The sequence below is a fragment of the Episyrphus balteatus genome, chromosome 2, assembly GCF_945859705.1.
Source record: "Episyrphus balteatus chromosome 2, idEpiBalt1.1, whole genome shotgun sequence".
NCBI classification, from domain to species: Eukaryota; Metazoa; Arthropoda; class Insecta; order Diptera; family Syrphidae; genus Episyrphus; species Episyrphus balteatus.
This window is the reverse complement of record NC_079135.1, coordinates 27,580,926-27,603,066: the sequence shown is the minus strand read 5'-3', so window position 1 is coordinate 27,603,066 and position 22,141 is coordinate 27,580,926. Positions and strand designations below refer to the sequence as shown.

At 33.2% G+C, this 22,141-nt stretch overlaps 1 protein-coding gene across 1 annotated transcript in view; it reads right to left on the bottom strand.

Moving 5' to 3' along the window:
- The window catches only part of LOC129911044 (solute carrier organic anion transporter family member 74D), a 60,104-nt gene that overhangs the window by 28,855 nt on the left and 9,108 nt on the right, over nt 1-22,141 (bottom strand). The window contains exon 2 of the mRNA XM_055988676.1: nt 11,738-11,771. The gene's annotated coding sequence lies outside the window, so the exon portion shown is untranslated. The remainder of the gene's footprint in view (nt 1-11,737; nt 11,772-22,141) is intronic.

Sequence of the window (22,141 nt, the reverse complement as noted above, 5' to 3'; positions counted from 1 at the left end):
CCCGATTAGAAATACAAAAATATGAATAACTTTTGAAAAGGAGCAGCTAGGATTTCAATTCCAACGGATTTTGGACGTATAATCATCAACGAATACAACCCAACTTGCAGTTTTTGTCGACATTTTTGTGATACCTATCGATGCTTCCTGCCCACCGTGTTAAATGAATGCGTCCAGCACATAACTAACTAGCTTTTAAGTAGATTTAACACGAATTTAATTGTTATTTTAAAAACTTTTATCCAATATTTATGAAAACTTAGCATTAAGTCAAAACAATTAAAATGAAGTTTAAATTATTGCGTTCAGGAGTTTTGGTGGTTTATTCGATTTATCACATAGACATTGGAAATATAATAACTATGGTAAATCTAAATCGTGATTGGATGAAATTATAAAATATTGTTAGCTCCGACTGAAATGATTGATAGGAAGCTTTACTTATGACAGCACATGCAAAAACCAGAAACGAATTTCAATCACATAAAAAGTTACTCTGATTTAAAATCGAGTTTTAAAACTTCTTAAAAGCTTCATTAAATTGAAAATTACTTTTAATTTAGTTTTTTATTCCGTTAATAATACTTTATTACTTATAGGAACAGGTTTTGTAAGTGAATCAAACAACTACCTACTGTCTGTATGGCGCTTAAGTATTCATTTAAGATAAACGTTGGTCGTATTGAAAATTGAAATTTAAAAATGCTATAATAACACAGGTTTAAGAGTAAAAATACACTTTTGTATTAATCTCTGCTTGTTGGTTATAATTTAAACAAAAAATAATAACCTTCGGTTTGCGCGAAGCACAGCAACAATGTAATATTAACGCTATAAATTCAACACGCAATTGCATTGCAATACGTATTAATTAACCTCAATTTTAATAATTAGTTTTTATTATTTTTTGTTGTTTGGGTGTTGTTGTTTTTAAAAATACACTTTCTGGTTGCCTGATGTAATCAAAAAGTTGAACAATGTGTTAGGGTTCCATTGGTGGAAATTAAACAAAAATTCATTAATTTATTCGCTTTTGAAAAATCCACCAAAAGGAATTCATAATATTCGTTCATTTAATGTAAAATAACTGTCAAGATGACATCGTTAAAAATATATGTATACAAAAATAAATACGAACTAAGAAAAGAATCGTTACTGTGTCGTTCTTGACAGCTCGCGCCAACACCAGCACATTTCTATAGTTAACTAGGTCAGTGAATAATATTTATCCGGCTTGTAATTGTGAATCACTCTCTCGTCCAATGCCAACAGTACTTTTTTTTTGTAGCTATCTCATTTTTAAAAGGTGAATTCGAAAAGACGACGACGATTTTAGTATGATGGCGGGTAGGCGCATTTCCTGTGTGGAGGAGGAGAAGCTGTAGATAAAAATGCATTTCATACTAGCCGACACAGGCGACACGAACAAATTCATACGCACGATCACCCAAAATCTAGTACTTCTCCACTCTCCCGGTCTTTTCCCGATGCTTATAGCAATAGTCTCAAATGAAAACGAAATTATTCACAACAGAAAAAATAAATAACAAGAAGAGAAAAAGAAGACTCGTACTAGCGTACACAATCCATTACGGTTTGCATGTTTCTTTGGCTTGGGGTCCGTAAACTTTTCCACTTACGCTGATGCCTCGCCTTGATCTCAAATTATAAATACGCACTTACGTCGAAGTGATAAATGGATCTTTGAATACATAAATATATCTATGCGCTGGCTGGCTGTGTTGCACTGTTTTATTTGTCGACTCTCGATTCAGTGAACGAACGAATGAGAAAAAGATGTGCAGGTTGCTCTGCTTTGCTTTAGATATAGTTTATAATGTTATGTGACCAAGTGTCTGACAGGCCAACTGACAGATGGAAAAGCAACAGACAAATGCGTCCCGTCGTTTTGGTCGGTCGATCGGTTATCTTCTTGAGATCGAAGGCGACAAAACATGTAGAAATAATTAATTTGATGTGTTTACGCAATTTGCGATGCAATAAACTGAATAGCACACTGACCGGATCAATGGCATTTGGCAGACCACTTCGTTGGTGGAGTAGTATTCCCATCTCGCATCGAATGGGTTTTGTGTCACAATGCGGGTTTCGTGTGTTATTTTATTGGATAGTTTATGTATAAGTGATTCCGATAAAACACGCAATGTTTAATTGAAATAAATTTGTCAAAAAAAGGGTTGATAGGAATTATACTTTACATTTTGTGTAGTTTAGAGTTTATTTCTTTAAAGGGATTTAGGTATCAAATTGATAAATAAGCAGCAAGGCAGATTTTTTTCTATGAATGTAGAAATATTGAACAATTCTGTATATAAACCTAGCTTCCACAAGCAAAGAACGTGAGTTAATAACCAAACAACAAAAATCCCGGACCTAACGACACCACCATTGATGTTTTCCACAAACAAAACAAAAGTTACAGAAAAACTGTTTTTAACAATGCAATTTTTCATCGCTTCTCATAAGCACGATTTACACGTAACGGAATTCACATTGGACTCACTTCACCGATTTATTTTGACGTCTTTGTTTCAACACAAGACCAGACAATACAACACAACACAATACAACACAACACAACACAACACAACACAACACAACACAACACAACACAACACAACACAACACAACACAACACAACACAACACAACACAACACAACACAACACAACACAACACAACACAACACAACACAATACAACACAACACAACACAACACAACACAACATAACATAAGAGTGCATTGTAATTTTAAGCAAAACTTGACCGTGTTCCTAAGTGGTTAAATCTAGTACCTTTGTAAGTAATTGAAACGAAGTACCTATCCAAGTCAAATGTGAAGCTTTTCCGAAAGCACAACGGAAAATGTTAATCAAAAATCTTCTACAATTAATCTTTTTAATAGTCAATTTCGATCAATGTACAAAAGCGAAAAATTGATGCGTCCGTTTGGAGGTAATAGATTTGTCATGAGTTCTTTACTTGGAATGGAACTCAAGGAATTCAATGCATTCCCCATCTACTCGTACAGAAGAGCATGTGTAGTATCGGGTAGTATTTTCATACAGAAGAGCATGTGTAAATGTTGTACTAAATGTACTAGATTACTACTCATAAGTAATCTATGCCGATAATGTTTGCAATTTCTTTACTATTTTCAGCTGATATAGTAAATTTTCTGAGATTTCCTAAAAAAAACATGAGAAACCACAATAAAGAATGAACTTTTGTGAGTACCTATAAATTGACAGATCATCAGAGCGATATTTGACAGTTAGTGTGAAGAAATGAAAGGAAGATTGTCAATCGTGAAGATGAACATGACGTATGACTCTTACTTATAAAGCAACGCCACTGGCATTAATTTGGATACAAAAAAAAACAAGCAAAACTTTTACTCAAGTGACGTCATATTTTACGGAGATCTATTACTAAACATAACTCCCCTCACAAGAAATATAGATCTGAACGAAATTGTAAAAGACAATAAATCATTCATAAACTAAACTATTACACAAGCACATAATACTTACACAGCAAAAAAAAAAAAAAAAAACATTCATAGGGTGACTATTCATAGACTTGTTCGAAAAAACAACATACAAATATTTCCCGCACATTAAAACGTCACAATCAAATGTCTAATTTATGATCACGTGCATTTTTAATGCATTAACAACTCGATATGTATGTTTTGAAGTAGGTTTTTTTTTACTGAACAAAAACTATATAATCTAATTTAATAAACAGGAAACCATAGGTTTTATGTGCATGACGTAATTAACAAACTATTTTAAAACTGAAAAAATAACAAACGCTCGCGTTAAATGCGATTCTTTCACATCTGCATAGAACAAGAACACTTAAAAAAATAATAATACGCAATCATTCTTAAAAAAAAAAATGCGTGCATTCCAAAAATACATTTCACACGATCCCCGGTTGGACTGCATTTTTTTATTTTTGAGAGAGAATTTGTTCTTATTTTTATTTTTTTTGTTTATCTTCGTTTTTTTTTTGCTAGATTCATGCGCACTCCCGAGACTTTCCCACACTTTCGCTTTAGCCGCAGCAGCAACAACGATGACGCTGACGATGTGGACGATCGACTACGACGACGGACACAGTCGTGATCGTGGCCATGTTCTGAGTCTATGTCTGCTTCCTTATAGTATATAGTATCCCCCTCGGCCGATTGAAGCCTGAGCCTTGTAGCGTCTGCGGTTTCTAATAAAAGGTCCGACAGCTTGCTCCACGCAAAAAAATCAGGTCCAAAATTCACGAAGGCTAAGTAAGTATCGAAGCAAAAGAGAGCTAAAAGCTAAGCGTGAAGCCGATGCAAGCCAACAACAACAACTATAAGACGACTACGAAGACGACACGGCGCACGACGCGAGGAATACAAAAAAAAAAAATAAAAAGATCGCACTGCTTATAAATGCGGCAAGAGGCATCGGAGGCAGTCTGGTGCGCTTCTTCCCATTTCTTCCCATAAGGAAGAATATTTTTTACGACGGTAATCCTCCCATTTTGTATGTTTTTATGATTCTTATGCAATGCTGGAGAAGCTGGTGCTCTCTACTGGCACTGCACTGCACTGATCCAACTCCGACGAAGGAGACTATTTTTTTTCTTTTTCTTTTGTTTTGTTATTTTCTGCTTTAGTTTTCTCTTTTTCGTTCTTGTTTTTGTTGTTCTTTAAATGCATAAACATGATAAATGCCATGCATAGGCAACTGATGACGATGATGATGCGGTGTGTTGTGCTCTTGCAAGAAGAGCCAAATGCGATAACAAACGCATTCAGCGCAAAGACTACTAAACCAAAGAGCTGGTTGGAGTTTGGTTCTTGGTTTACGCATCGCACCGGTTTTGTGATTTTTTTTTTTTTGCAAAAAAACTTTGTCTTTGGTATTCCAAATAACATAAAAACAAAAAAAAAAAAAAAACCAACGCTAATCAGCTTCAAGGCAGCGTGATGATCGGAATGCTGGGTCTGTATAGCATCGCCAATTAAGTTCAATAAAAAATTATAATATTTTTATAACGTGTCATTATTATTGCCCGTCCCCGTCACGAGAAATGTATGAACTTGAAAAAAATTAGTTAAGTAGGTGCACCAGCAGGAGGTAAAAGGGAATAGGGATGGATATTACATTTTATACGGCCAGGAATGTAGAAAATTAGTTATAAGAAATAAAACGACTTTTTTTCTCTTACAATGTGGTGACCATTTGCTAACCAAAGACAAAATAGAGGCGGACAAACATGCAAGTCGCCTTCATGTACTATTTCTCATATTTATATCTGCTTCTTTGAAGTAACGTAGACAGCATAATTCTTGCATCCCAACTTGCTTGCAAATTTGCCAAATTTTTGTCATACTACTTGCCCCTTTGGTGACATGCAAGTTAGAACAAAAGCAGCTAAAGTATTAATATGTTAGTGAAAATGTTTGAAAATATTGCAACTTGATTTACAACCAAATACATATAATTAGGTGCGGACACACCTTCAACTTTAGGCATGCAAGTGACGTTCATGTATTACTTTTCAAGTTTATATCTTTGAATTTGATGTGACGTAGACAGCACACCTCTTGCTTCCCAACTTGCATGTAAATTTTCAAAATGTTTGCTTGATTTGAGTCCAAGTCCAAGTAAGCTAGTAACTTATTTGTGAGTTACTATCTCAAATAAGTTACTAGCTTACTTGGACTTCACGTAACAGCAAAAGTACGTTTACGAGTTTTGAAACTTGCTTGTCAAATTACATAAAAGTAAAAAAATAAGCCTGCGATATATTGCAGGCAACCAAAATTTGTAAGTGTGAAAAAAAAAATAGATTCTATTTTGCAGGAAACTATTTTCTTTCACATTTAAAATTCATTTCAGTTATTGTTTTGTTTGAACGGCAATTCTGTTGTCATTAACGCTTGCGAATTTAGTGACTGGCAATATTTTAGACAAAAAAGTTATTTCGCTTTACAAATGTCGCTTCGGGCACAGCAAATAGTGTAAAATACTCAAACTGGCACTTTGAACTTCACGTTACGTTTTGGCAATCATAATTAAGCCAACGTAACATGAAATAAGTACCAAAACTTAATGGAGATTCCTACAAATTCAGAGATCACGAATTAAAAGCATATTTAAAAGTAAATTCAACGTTACGTACGTCACAGATCTCTTGTTCACCGATCTCTGGTAGAAACCTGATTTAGCGTTAGGTCAAGCTTTTAGCTCACTGATTTCAGCATATAAGCCGTGGCTTAACTCAGGTTCAAGTTTGTACTTGGCAATTTTAAAATACATATATCGCACTTTAACCAGAGTTAAACCTCTGCTATGCCACCAATTTCAAAAGATGAAAATTGATGAACCAAAGCTTAAATTTTTGTACAATTGACCCTTAATGTATCTTTATCGGCTTATTTTATCTTAACCCCGGGTTCCGGTTGCTCGACGGCATTGTTACGCGGCTTCCGGTTGTTTCTCGACTACATAACTTTGTTTAATAACCTTCAGTTCTAATTGCTGTGCAATGCTGGTTATGATTTGTAAGATGGGTCGTTGCTAAGTAGGTACACCGAATGATTTTTCGATTGGCCTGAGTTCTTCGAATCTTGCTTAATTACCTTTGAGTGATCGGATGGTGCGTTCATATTTTTAAGACGGTTTCAAATTCTGCGGTCATTGCCATTAGCCCTGTTCTTTTGGGAGGTGGCAAAGAAGTAGTTCACTAGCGATTTTAGATGGAAGACACTTTCAACAACATCAATGGATTTCTCATCTATTCGGGCAGAAGAGTATGAGTAGTTCTAGTAGTAAATGTACTTGATTATCTACTCATGAACTACCACCTCCAAAGGAACGGGGATATAAAATCAATATTCGGGTCTCATCTTATCAAATTTCTCCATCATCGTTATCCCCGTTCCTTTGGACTTTTGAGGTGGTAGTTTACTGATGAGTAGATGATCTAGTACATTTACTACTAGAACAACTGCTCTTTTGCCCGAGTAGATGGGAATTGCATTGATTTCGTTGAGAGTAGCCCCGTTCCCTTTTAGGTGCTAGTTTACTCATGAGTAGATCTAGTACTACAATCAACACAAATGATCTTCTACTCTAGGACATAGAAATGTGTAGTTGTTGTACTAGTTTTGTAGTCACGAGTAAACTACTACCTCCAATGGAACAGGGCTAGCCTCTAGTGTGTTCGATTGAAAATTGTAGTAAACTACTAGAAGTACTTTGCCACCTGTCAAAGGAACAGGAATTTTGTTGGCTAAAGTCATATTGGGGGACCAAATTTAATTTACCATTTTATACACACTTTATTAAAAAAAAATCTTTTACACTTCTGGCAATCCTGTAATAGAACGCGAAGAAGTAAATGACAGCTCAATGTAATCTTATCTCGCATGTCAACTGCACATATCACTTGCATCAACCAAAAAGAAATGTACGACAGAGAGAAGACAGAAACAAGTTACTCGTTTTGTAGTACCTGAGCTTCAGGCTAAAAAATACCCATCTAATTTTGGAATTACATACATCATAATACTCGTACCTATCTATGCCTTCACACGTTTATAAAAAAGAATAAAATATGCACGTAGGTATATGATGCGAATAAAATGCACTCATCGCGTGCAGAGACTGTATGTCTTTTACTCTATCACTCAATAAATAATAAACAACAAAATTATTACTCTCAATGTTTTGATATGCACAATGCACATACTCATGCAAATACAAATTGTCTTTGCTGTCAATGTTTTTTATTTTAACCATCATCGTCATTTATATAGGCGACTCAAGTGTCGAGTCGTTGTAAAGTCAGGTTGGTGTTCTTCAATAATTTTCTTAGAGAGGTAGGTCAGCAACACCTAATTACCTCACATAATAGCAATAGCACACATACACACACACAAATAATTCTTCAATAACAAAACGTCAGAATTGTTGCACTTTTTGTTGCACATTTTCTGCACCTCTATACTCTTTAATATTTTAATTTTTGATTGTATGCGTCAAAATGAGTGAGTTTAGCGAGTAAAAAGAGAGTACAATACAATTGCAAATGCAATTGCTTTGCTGCTGATATGCTTTTGTATACGCTGCACTGCATTCACTTTTCTTTGTGTCAATTTTACTTGCAATTGCATCCATTCCATATCTGCATGCACATGTAATGCAATAGTGAGTGAAAAAGCATATACGAGTGCAAAAAAGAGTGCAACTGCAACCAGCGAGAGTGGAAAATCACACAAAAAGCGAAGTGAGAGAGAATGTAATTTTCATTTTTTCGTGTCTCTGCTCATAATATCCCTCCGATGGTTTTTGCTGGTTGCTGTCAAAAAGCGAAAGGAAAAACTGCAAGAGAGAGCGCATTTGCAATAATATGCAGGCAGAGTAGTGCGCCGATGCACTTTGCGCAATGATGCTTTATAAAAAAAAAAAATGTATATATATTACATGGGGGTAAAGTAGATGTAGTGAGAAATATATGTTTTTAAATTTAAGTAATTTAGATAATAAAACCCCCCGAAGAAGATGACAGCAAACAAGGCGACTCTCAAAACAACAAGTGCAAAGGATAACTTTGTATATATGTAAAACCACGTAATTGGGTTGGGACTAGGGTAATAAAAAGAACAGTGCCCTATGGATTTTTTGTTTGTATTTTGTACGATATGGTTGGAGAGTTGAGCATCAATATGCCGATGACATTTGGGGGACCCCACCCTGATGCAGACGAATTTATTCACTCAAAATAAAAAAAAAGGCTATTGTGTTTCCCCCATAAAAATGAGACCAGTTTTTTTTCATCTGTTATATTCATTGATTGCTTTTAATTATTTGTTATTTCAATAAAAAAAAAAAAAATATGCGACAGTCGCAAGACATTTTTTTTTTTTAAATTGTGCAACGACTGCAGTTAAATCACAAAAATATTTGTTATACATTCAATATTTAGGATGGTACTTTCTGTAAACTTATTTTTTGAATTAAGGCGACTTTAAGTCTTTTATGATAATATGAATCTATCTTTACTAATACGTCAAAACCAAGCTGTCATTTTGAAAGTTCTTTGATGTTATTCTGGTCTTGGCTTAAATTAAAACGTTTAATAGCATTTATACGTAGGTACATTCAATGCATAGCTTTATTGCTGTTGACATTGACAGATGTAACTGGTGATATAGGTATGTATAGTTTCAATGGTTTTCCAATAGGCTTCTTCTAATGAGTAGTAGCATCTTTTGCTAAGTACTTCCGGTTGGAATTAACTTCTTTTCTTCAATAGAAAAAAGATCATTGAATGCACTCAAATGTACTAAAAAGTAGTTGGTAGTAGATTCTTAAGTTCAAAGCTAGTTTTAATGTGTACCACCCTTCAAATTGTATGTCTAACAGTTGACATTAGCCCTGTTCCATTGGAGGTGGTAGTTTACTCATCAGTAGAAATTTACTACAAAAACTACACATTCCTATCTCCTCGAGTAGAATATCATTGTGTTAATTGCAGTATTAGATCTACTCCAATGTAACAGAGTTACAAATTTACTACAAAAACTACACATTCCTATCTCCTCGAGTAGAATATCATTGTGTTAATTGCAGTATTAGATCTACTCCAATGTAACAGAGTTACATTGGAGTAGATCTAATACTGCAATTAACACAATGATATTCTACTCGAGGAGATAGGAATGTGTAGTTTTTGTAGTAAATTTCTACTGATGAGTAAACTACCACCTCCAATGGAACAGGGCTAATGTCAACTGTTAGACATACAATTTGAAGGGTGGTACACATTAAAACTAGCTTTGAACTTAAGAATCTACTACCAACTACTTTTTAGTACATTTGAGTGCATTCAATGATCTTTTTTCTATTTCGAGTAGAATATCATTGTGTTAATTGCAGTATTAGATCTACTCCAATGTAACAGAGTTATTAATTGTCAGTTGCAGCTCTGTTCGATGTCTTATTTCGCCATGCATAATGCTAGAACTCAGAATTGTTCACATTTATCGTTTTACAGAAAAGAAATTTTGACAAAAAATTACAATTACAATAAAACGGTGTAAACTATGGGTAAACCGTTAACGTGTCAAAATTGTGTATGAATTTGACAGGTTTACCCCAAGTTTACAATGTGCATGAATATCTCTATTATATAATTTCTGTTTTTAATAGCTCTGTTCGTGTGGGAGGTGGCAAAGTACTACTAGTAGTTTACTAGCGATTTTTAATGGAACGCACTTTCAACGAATTCCATACAAATCGTATCTACTCGGGAAGAAGAGCATGAGTAGATGATAGTACTATAGATTAACCAAAACATCTACTATTAGTAGACTACCACCTCCAATGGAACAGGGCTAATGCTGAATTCTGATTTTTCACGAACCAATAACTTGACCCAATAAATAATAATACATTATTTATATCCTAAGTCCAAGTTAAAAAAAAAAACATAGTTCCACTTTTTTATCAGCTCCAGACAAAGTGTCCAACGTTGGGCACTTAAAGAGCTCACAGATAAAAAAAATATGCGTATGTATTTATTCGATGAAGACGGAAATTCATCTATTTTCAGCCCTCGTGAACCTATTTATTTCAACTACTGTTAACACGCAATCGGGAGCACGTTGGCGTCTTCATCGTAGTCGTCGTCGTCGTTGCATTTTGTCGTGTGTGCATTAATGTTCTTACATGCAAGTAAATAATGTTCTACATATCAATCACTGCAAGTGCTATGATAAAATTAAAAATAATCACTTGAAACGTCACAAGATGACAGTTCCACTACTAAACTAGTTCCCCTTCCCCAGTGCGTTAAAAATGTTGACAACTAGAAGAAAAAAAAAAATATCTACACACACACGCATACATAACTCATTGAAAGTGCAATGCAATGGTATAATAAATATCTAACTAGTTCTTTATTTATTCAATTTGTTAATAGGGTGCATGCACATTGGTTCAGTAATAGTGCAACAAATAAAATTATGAATGAATATTGTAGAATGAAAAAAAAAGAAACATTATACAAAACAGAAAAAAAAATACAATTTCACTTTCACTAATTATGTCAGCGTGCAGTGGTAATGCATATTTTTTTCTCGCTATCTTCTCTCACAGTTGATGGACTTTTTACTTAACACGTTTTTTTTTTTCTATTTTGTTTTAGCATTGCACTTTTTCTTTCGATGGAATTTTAATTGCAATAGAAAATACGCAATCGGTAATTATATTGCTGTCGGAGAGAAGACAGTGGTGGAGATTTTTCATAATAAGAAAAGTTAGATATAAAAAATAGCTATTGTTTGTTTTTTTTTAGATGGAAATGACAATGATGGGTGTTTTTTTAAGATTATAACAAAACATGTAAACAACTGTTTTGTGGTATGAAATTTTATAGGTATCTGATTCATATTGCTTTCATGTCACTGTTTTGTTTCTCTATTTGAAGTTTCGAATTCGAATTTGGACACAAGGATTTTGCAAGAGAAAAGCTATTTAAGAAAACGTTAAACATTGAAAAATTATCTAAAAAATTGGGAAAACAATTATTACATAATTCTAATGTCTCTTAACTCAAACTGGCAGACAAAAATATGGAGGTAAAAGGTGTTCTTTACTTGAATACAATTGAAGGAGAAACGTTTTTGAGATTAAATTTGAAAACATTTCATTTACCTTGTAATGTTGGAAATTATTGACGCTTCGACTTCTGTAAAAGAAAAAAAAAAGAGAGTGATTAGTTTAATAAACAAAATTTAAATAATCGATTTAATTAAAATAAAATGATATGGTTGAAACTATATAAAATGACATTCTTAACAGGTCTTTTTATATCAAATATTAAAAATTTGGGAAAGATTTCGATTTTACTGTATTGAACGTTCAAAGTTACAAGAGTTGAATTAAAACTACTTCAAATCGATTCTGTCCATTTTTATTTGTGTATTTTTTTCGCAAAAGAGAGCAATAACAACTTGACCTTCTTTCAAAATTCAGCCAATCAAATTAGTCTTTATATAAAAAAGTAGCAATTTCTTATCTTTCAAACTTTTGGGTACTTTTGCAAAATTTTTCTTTCTCTGAGAGGATTTCATCGTCAATCTTAAAAATTTGACAGCTTTCATATTTTTGTCCAAAAAGAACCCAAACAGACCTTATGTTCTCTGTTCTGTTAGTAACAAAGGGATGGAAATGTCAAAAATTAACGATCTTATCTTTGCGTTCAATCAAATGAAAAGAGCGGCACTGTACGCATTTTTTTTCGGGCTCTTAGTCTACATTGGGACAAGGAATCATATTCAGCCCTATCGTGAGTTTCACGTGAACAAGATTCAACCTGGAAAAATTCAATTTCACTTTTCCCCTATTGTGAGTTCCGGGCGAAAAGTTGTTCACGTTCGGACATTTTCTTTACTTTTGACTTTTTTTCAGATAATTTGCCAGGTGTTCGACAGCTTTTATCTCGCTTAAATTATGGTGCCGAACAAGAAACTAGTTTAGCGGAAAATGTAAATTCTCTTCGGCTGAAACTCATGATAGCTTTTTAAATTCCGGGCGAACAAAAATATTCCGGGTGGAAAACTTTCACGTAAAACTCACAATAGTGCTGGATCATCTTTATTCATATACTGGATTGGGGATTGGTTCTGAACTGATTGGAGGTGATCTAAAAAATTTGAACAAAAGGTCAAGTGGGGTCATATGGCAAATCGATACACGATTATATTTTTTTTTTTGTTTTGTTATCTTAAAAAAATTGAAAACAAAAAACAACTTTACAATTTTAGGCAGGGCTGAGACCACAACGTGACATTTAGGATGGGACGAAAACTGGTGACCCATGCATAGAATACGTTGCATGACGGATTGCTTTTTGACAGCTCACTTCAAATTCCAAGGTCCGTTCGATATTTTCTTGCTGAATGTGCACTCAGGAAGTTCTGATGTAAACATTTTTCTGTCGCATCCCTCGGCCTCGGTCGCTTATGGATCGGTTCTCATAAGAACTTGTGTATCTTATCAAGCTGTCAGTTGAAATCTTCGACGTAACGCACTCGACGGATTCTATGGGTTCGCCCCTTAACCTCGCGGACTAGCGGCACCACACGTATAGCTCCAATTCCTAATAATACAACATTTTGTTACTCCAGTCGAAGATGACATTAAAACTACGAGCGCACAATGACAACTCACTTTATTACACTGTTATACTGTTATACAAACAATTTTAATTCGTCAGAGCCGAATTTGGCTTTGCATGCAAAGGCAGATAGGATAAACATTAACCGAATATAATTCCTTCAACTGAAGTCATAATACATGAATCCAGTGTTTTATAAAGATCAGTGTTTGTAATATGTAAGGTATACTCAAATGTTGTTACACTCGTTTGCCTCATTGTCATTGTCAAACATTTATCTTCGTCCACTTTATCGACAGATTTCCTCTTATTTATTGATTTTCATTTCTCTATCGCTCTAACGACTCGTTTAGTGTATAGATTTGCGAAAAAGTCGCGCAAGTTAATTTACAATTTTGCGAATGCATTTAAATTAGATTTAGTTTAGATACACATCGTTTTCATCACAAGCTCCTTGTGCTGGTATTCTTTTGTATGGGATGCTTCTTGTTTTTGCGTTGTGTTGCAAATGCTGTGTACAACTTTTTCTTTCATTCAATGTTTCTGAAGACAAACGCCGATGATCATTTTAGTTGCAATATGTTTCTTCCCATGCTGATCCGCCTCCGCCAATAAATTCCTCTCCCAAAGTCGTCTATAGGCTGCGCAACGCGACCACTATTATACCAAACAACAAATACAAGAGACAAGACTCTGCAAAAGTCTTCTTTTATTTATTTTTTTTTTTTTTTTTGTTTTTGTTGCGAATAAGCTTGTCCATGGCTATGTGATGTTGAAAGTGAACGTTCGTTCGTTCAGTGGCTTTGGCTCGCTCAAGAAGTTGCATGCTACATTGAACACTATTGTTACACAGCAACAGCGCCATTTAGACGGGGAGTGGCGGCCGACGCGGGTACTATATAGAAATATCTTCTCTTGTTTGGCTTTTGCTTGTTGCATCTTTTTTTTTCGATTTTTTTTTTTTTGTATCTTTTTATGGGATTGGATTAGAAATTGCAAGTTGTCGAGATCCAAATAGGATGTTGTATACCTATCGACGAACATGTGTGCGGATTACATTTTTAAAGGTGGAGGCGCGTCTCCACAGCAAAATGATGTTGATGATGATGCCATGTGCAATGGAACGTCTTTTTTTTTGGGCCGGTTTTACCAGTTTACTTGGCTAATTGTATAAGTTCTTCATCTGGATCATCATCATCATGATCGTCGTCGTCATCTTATAGTCTTGTTGTATATATTCGTCGTCATCATTATTATCATTGTCATTATTCTACATCTCTCTGAAAGAAGAAATTGAAAGGAAGCCCACAATTGAGTGTGGGTAAATTGTGTGGCCCATCCGTTTCAATTGGCGGTCTCTTTTTCTTCCCTATACGTGGTAGATACGTTATATTATCATCATCGTCGTCGTCGGTATTTGCTAAGCGTTGTGAACTTTGCTAAATTTAAATAGACAGGGCATTTCCGTCGTTTTCGACCTAGTTTCGCTTGAATTGTTGATATAGTATGGTATAGTTGTTGTTGTAAGTCAGTGTACGTATACTATAGGCTGTCGTTTTTTTTTAAGATTACACGAGGACTAATGAAAAGGAAAGTGCATTTTATTCCTAAATCGATTTTTTTTTTTTATTTTCGATAAAATATACGGAACGGAAGTTGTTAAGTGTTGATAAGATTCTAGACAACCAATTTGGATTTACTTTGAATTGGTTTCAAAGAAAAAGAGATTAGACAAAATGAATGAGAAATATTTTTAGTCGATAAGAATTCTTAGAGTTGCATTTGTTTGTTACGCATAGACACTGCAGTTCAACTGATTAGAACAATTCTTTTTACTTTAAAAGTATACTGATCTGGCAATGGTTCAGTTAAGTTCAGTTCAATTCAGTTCAGTTCAGCTCATTTCAGTTCAGTTCAGTTCAATTCCGTTCAGTTAAGTTAAGTTCAGCTCCGTTCAGTTCAGTTCCGTTCAGTTAAGTTCAGTTCAGTTGAGTTTAGTTCAATTCAGTTCAGTTCAGTTCAGTTCAGTTCAGTTCAGTTAAGTTCAGCTCCGTTCAGTTCAGTTCAGTTCAGGTCAGCTCAGTTCAGTTTAGTACAGTTCGATTCAGTTTAGTTTTGTTCAGTCGAGATTGGTTCAATTCAGTTCAGTTGTAGTGAACTGTACTGTTTCCAAACATAAAATGCATTTTACGAAACTGACTTATTGGTGAATTAAAGTGAGTGGAGTATTGGGGGCTCTATTTGCATTGCTGGCAGGTGTGTATAAAGTTCTCCCAATGTTCCAAAAGTGGCGCCAGCTTACCTCTGTCTAAGGTATATCTAATTGATATTCAAAGACATCCATTCCAACTAAAATGACGCTTTCTATAATTCTTTCACAATCTTAATCTTAAAACACGCGAACAAAGAAATAAAAAAAAAAGAATATTGCGTCCATGAGGTGATTATGGTTATTCCATTCTTAATATCTTATGTGTTATATATATACTTTTGGGCGGGCTTTGCAAACTGAATGACTAAGGTTTCTGCAAAACATAAATTTAAAATATTGTTGTTAGGTGAGTTTTTAATGTGTGTTGTCTTTTTTTTTTCAATCATAACAAAAGCAAAAACCAAAAGAGTAAACAATTCAATTATTATTATCTAGAAGAATCTGATTCATTAAAAAATGATTCTTCACAAAAGTGTGACTTCCATCTTAACCATGGTTAACTTTATACTATGAATATAATTTGAATATTTTATCAAATACCCACTAAATAATTTTTATGTATTTATTCAAGAAAACGAAAAAAAAAAACAGCAAATAGAAGCAAAATCAAAATTCTCTAGAAACTATTTCGAAATCAAATTCAAATGAGAATGGATTGGAATATTTCCATCTATTTACTATATCTTTATACCTAAAGCCAAAGCCGAAATTTCCCATTCACTCTATAATCGTGCTTAACCCACTGCGCATACAAATTAAACGAATTTTTTATATTTTCGTCTCTTTTGATACGCCACAGTATAATAAACATTTGATTCTTTATCCACGACAAATACTGACGTCTCTAAGTCTTTTATAATGGTTAAATGATTCTTTTAAAATGAATAATTTATGTATAAATTGATATATGTATCTACTTCTTTAATACTTTACACAGCGTGTCACAATCTCAGTTTCGAAATGTTTGGTTTTTTTTACAGCTTTTAAGCCTCAAAATATCTCCATCATCATCAACAAAAACCAAATAGATACAACAACTATGTGAACATTAAGGTGCTTGCACATGGCAAACATAATTAACTATTAACTATGCCAACTTAAAAAAGCATTTAGATAAGTAGCGGCGTCGCGTGTCAGTGAGAAAACTTGACACAACATTCAAGTCACCCGCGCGCACACCTCAATACATAAAGAAAACACGATTTTATAGTCCGACAATTGCCAACTTTTTGTCATGATAAATCTTTAAGTTTTGTTCGTTCATTTGTGCTGAGTTTTGAGTGCACTATCTCTACTCAACTACTAGCAGTTAGGTTATGGTAAATAGTTGTTAAAATGTTGTTTCATGTTGTTTGCCACCTAATATGCTGCTGCTTTTTGAACAAAATGTGTTCCGAAAATGAATGACAGCTACGAGTAGGTATGTTTGCTTGCGCGTTTGCGCAGTTCAAATAAAAAGCACGCCATTATTTCTTTTTCGTTTGTTTTATTTTCGGTTTCAATTTTGTTTTATTCTTTTTTTTATTTTTCAAAAGAAAACGAAAAAAACAAAATTTTAATGGCGCAGATTTGCTTTGTATTTTTAATCTCTAGGCATAAATATGCCAATTTAAAGTCATCAAAGCACAATCATTTTATAAAACCTGTGTGTGCGGTACAAAAAAAAACTACCTATCAAAAATAAAAATCTTGTTTTGAATAAAAAGTACCCAAACAACATAGAAATAACAACAAAAATAGGAAAATTCACAACAAACAAGGTTATGTTGTCGATGAGAAAATCTCATAGAATAGTTGAACCACATTTTTGCCAATACATTCACTTGTTTTTATTACTCAATGTGAATTGGTATAATTTATACGAATATACTCGTATATTTATATGATAAAAAAAAACCCAAAGAAAGGATGCGAATGGAAAAAAGAAAAGAAAAAGCAAATTTATTAGTTGAAAGTGAAGTTCGAATGCAAGACTTTTGTTTATAGCCAGATCATCATCATTTGTAGCAAGAGCATGCGTTGAGTTGCAGTTGCTATAGCAGTGTTTGAATTGCAGCTTATAGGAGCAATTTTTGCCGGTTATAGAATTTGAAGTGGATGGACTGGAAATATACCTACTTTTGGAATTCAATAGAGGATGGTGGTAAATGGCTTAATATTATTGTGGAAGACTGCTGATCTTGTATCAACCAAAGAGTGATTTGTATTTCTTGTTTGAAAAAAAAAAGTTAATTATATGCATGATTTTATTTTAAAAAATAATAGACAGAATCTTGGAGAAAAAAATACTGGGGTCAATCAAGGGAAATCTAGTGTCTAACTAGTTGTTAAAAAGAAATGTATGACTTCTGGCCAATCTTTTCACTGTGAGGATTTTATACCCACTCATTATAGTTTGACAGATTTCATATATTTGTTCCAGAAGTACCCAAACAGATCTCTATAATAATATTCATTGAACGTATTCTATTCACAAACATATTTGGTCGCCAGTTTTTAAATCTGATTTCTTTGGCAGAACATATTTGACAATTCCATTGAAGTACGTCATTTTGAATGATTGCAGTTTCTCATTTAAAATGTGAGAAATAAAATGTAATTTTCGAAATCTTAAGAAGCCAAAACCATTTCATAGGTTTGTGTGAAGTTAACTAAACAGACATTACCTATAAAAAATTGACTTAACGTTGCCGTAATTTTTATTAATAAGGGACAACAACATGTAAACCTGCGTTGAGTTGAAATGTGTTCCAAATTTGACATTTACGTAAGTTGGAGCAGAAACTGAGCTATATTAAGCTCGGTTAAGTCTTTTATAAGCTGTGTTCCTTTGGGCTCGAGTATCTACCGCAAAGTATTTTTAGTTCTTCTACATGTATTCAGTAACATTTTTTTCTATAGAATAAAAGGAGTTGAATAGAAACAAAAGTACTTAGCAGTTGACACTGGAACCCAAAGTAAAACAGCTATTCATTGTTCTAATGATGAGAATATTTTTCAATAAGATGAGAATATTTTTTTAACATAACAGCGCAATCATATTTATAGAAACATTCTTTTTGAATTTGTTAATAATTTTTTGAAATCCAATAGATCCCACAATTTTATCTGTACCTATTTCAAATTTACTGCTGATTTGTAAAGTATGCTAATTTTCGTTTCTTTATTAGCAAACAAAGCAAACATAAAAAAAAATATTAAGAATATATTTTGTAAGTGCTTCCCACACCCTTGTGACTATAGAACAAATACTCAAGTCATAGCTGAGGTTCTCAAATTGGTGTATTACCAAATTGTTAAAAATGTAAATTTCAAACACTGTCAGTGGTAAATTTTTTTTTATAATATTTTACGAGTATGTTGAGTATTACGAACAACGCATTAAATTTGTTTAGAAAAAGAATTAGCAAATAACTTGAAGTCATGCTGTACAAATATTGATACACCTTGATCGACACCTTGTTTAAGAGTTCTTTTAAATTACATTACACATTTGAATGTATTGACTTTTGAAAAAAAAAAAAAAATTGTTAACAAATAAACCTTACCTAATGCAAAATAAAATACGTACATGGTACATAACGAATTTACATTATGAGTAGATAAGTGCTGGGTTAAAAAGTGATTTAAAGTACATTGACATTAAACTTTTTATAAATTCGTATAATGCCAACTCTGTACATTTGCTTGACACACCTTTTAGGCAATTAATGGACAAGCATAAAAACAAAATAGGTACTTGTTTTGGTATAAATAAATACTTCGCCAAAGAACTCAGGTTGTTGTTATACTGTTATACAATAGAACCTTCAAAATCTACGAAGCGTTATACCTTGATCTCCTGAATAGGAAGATTAAGGCTTTATAGGAGCAAACAAATAAAAAGCAATTACATTTAATAAAATTTCCTGATATGTAAGTTTTTACAAGAAGTGTCAGATGTTATTTGACAGTTGTCATTCCTTAGTAAGAATTATAAAAAGCGCAATTTTAAAAGTGATTGTCACTTAATTTTCTTAATCAAGATTAGGATGTTTAAGCATACAGCTAAATCAGACAGAGAATGACAGATCATTTATAAAAACACCAGTTCCATTGGCATTCGAATTGACAGATTGAGTTATTAGTAAACTGGTATACTGGTATAATTCCACCATCAACATTAAATTGAATAGAAAATCTATCTCTAATCATCTTATAAATTTTATTTTTATTTTTATTCAAATAAAAACATTTAAATTAAATATTTGACTTAATTACGCATGTGCGCAGCATAAAACTGCTACTTTATAAAACAAAACAACAAACTTATAAAAAAAAAAAATAAAGATTAATTTCACTTTCATTTTGATGCAGTTGGATGAGTTTCAATTTAATGCAGTTTTAGATTCACTTTCTAGGAGGATGTTGTTAGACATTGACTGTTATGGTGTACAATGTTCGTACTCGCATATTAAATGGCAGTGTTGGTGGTAAACTTGATTCGATTAACGACAATCTGTTATATTACTCGTATAGTGACTGCTTGTTTTTTTTTTGCGGTATGATGTTGATGTTGATGATGATGATAATGATCATGATGATGACGATGATGATGATGTTATAGAAAGCGAAAATTGTGGATTAGATTATTATTTAACCTACGCATGAGGTTTTAACTTGTTTAATGGTGCGTTGGTTTATAAATATTGATGATGACGATGCAATTGAAAGTAAATTTAAAACTTGTTATCCATACCAAAAGTGATTGGTAATGGAATGTCAGATTAATAAACAAATAGATTGGAAGCTTATAAGAGAAGGGTTTTTATAAATGTGACAGATAAAAAAGACTATTACAACAATATGACATCTAGTTTTCTATTCCCGTTATTTAAGATCATATAAAACCAAATCCAACCATCATTTATAAAATTTCACTATCAATTTTAATGAAAAAAGAAAATACTCCTAATACAAAGCCCATTGTATTAATTGATGTCTAGAGCTGAGTTCTTTATTCACTTCACTTTCGAACAAAAAACCTTGACCTTAATCCTTCAACTTCAATTTACAAAACCAAAGAAGTTTACCAAGATCATGCAGCGCGCATTCATATGTACCCTCTCAAAAGAAAAGATACTATACTTTCCCGAAAAAGAAATACAAAACCACACGAACTTCGAAGCCAAAACCAGAATTTTGTATCGAGTCTTGTGTGCAAAAGAAAAGCACAGTAAAAAACTCATAATGAAACTTAATGGTTTACTCCGTTTTTGTTTTTGTTTTTTTTTTTAGTTTTGTGTTTTTAAAGTGAGTACTTCAGTGTTGCCAATTCACTGTTATTTTAATATTATAGAATCATCTCTTTGGAAATACTAACGCTCAATTAATGAAGCGGAAAATGAGTCTGAGATAAAATGGAACCTTGTGGCACACGAATTTATATTGCTTTATGGCAGGGTTATGAGTTAATCAACTGCAGTATTGACATATTCTTGTAAGTTAGCAAAGGAAACATTAGCAATAGTATTGGCAATATGACTTAACAAGAGCAATGAAGATGAATATTCTTAACTTAAATTTACTCAAAGGAATCCCAAATGAAACAAATATTTCTCCTGTCAAAAGTCAAATTCGAATTTGACAGTTGAAATTGCCAACAAGTTTTTAAAATATCATCGGTATTGCAGTTGCCATTATTGCGAGTGGAGATGCTGCCAAATGTCAGCGCAGCTGTTGAATTTTGACAGTTCTTTAATATTTAGAAAACTAAAGTGAAATAAAACAATATTGGGGATTTTACGTGTGAAACCGCTTGTCATTGTTAAACGTCAAAAATACACCAAATGTAAAATGGCAGACGGAATTATCATCTTCTTGACGTTTAATGCAAATTTTGACCACCGGTGGCGTACTTATTTATTTATTTATTTATTTCATTCATCTATCGAGTTAATTTCAACTATACCAATTCTAAATTACATCAAATTGGACAGCTTTAAGATAATATCTCTCAAGGATCAGAAATACTGACTCAAGTACCTACATATAAAAAAAAGTAGACAGTTTTCAAACAAAAGCATTATAAAATTCCAAAAGAATAATAGACAAGAGAACACAATCTTTTATATTGACATTGAGCTTCCTTATTCATAAAAGAATAGCAGAACTTACCCCATCTCACCAAACAGATGCCAAATCAATTATCTTCCTATTTCGAATTTTGGCCTCTTCATCACGTCACGAACGACGCACGTTTGGCGGCATGATCACACTTCTCTTTATAGTTGAATTCATTTTTTTGTTTTTTGCAAGGAGGTGTCATTTTGACATGGGTCTAGTTTTCAGCAACAACGCACATAGAAAAAATATCAAAAAGAATTCAAGATCACGGAAGGGTATCTTAATAATTTTTAATGTTATGCTCGTTTTGTATAAGGTATCTCCTTTTTTTTCCAAACAGGTGCTTAAGAATAAACACGATCTGGCAATAAAAATTAGAGAACACAGATCATTGAATAGATAAACGGGCCGCAGGCGGCGGCGTATATGTGTGTACACCTGTATTTTTCTTTTGTTATAATAATTTATTCCCCTTTTTTAAAATTCTATTTCCGCTTCGTGTTTTTTGTTTTTTTCTTTTGAAATATCTAATAGGAATTTATAGACACATTATTCATTATTAAGGAGGGACTTTATTTGATTCAGGGTTTGGTTTTTGAGGTTTCAAACATCACGCACAAAA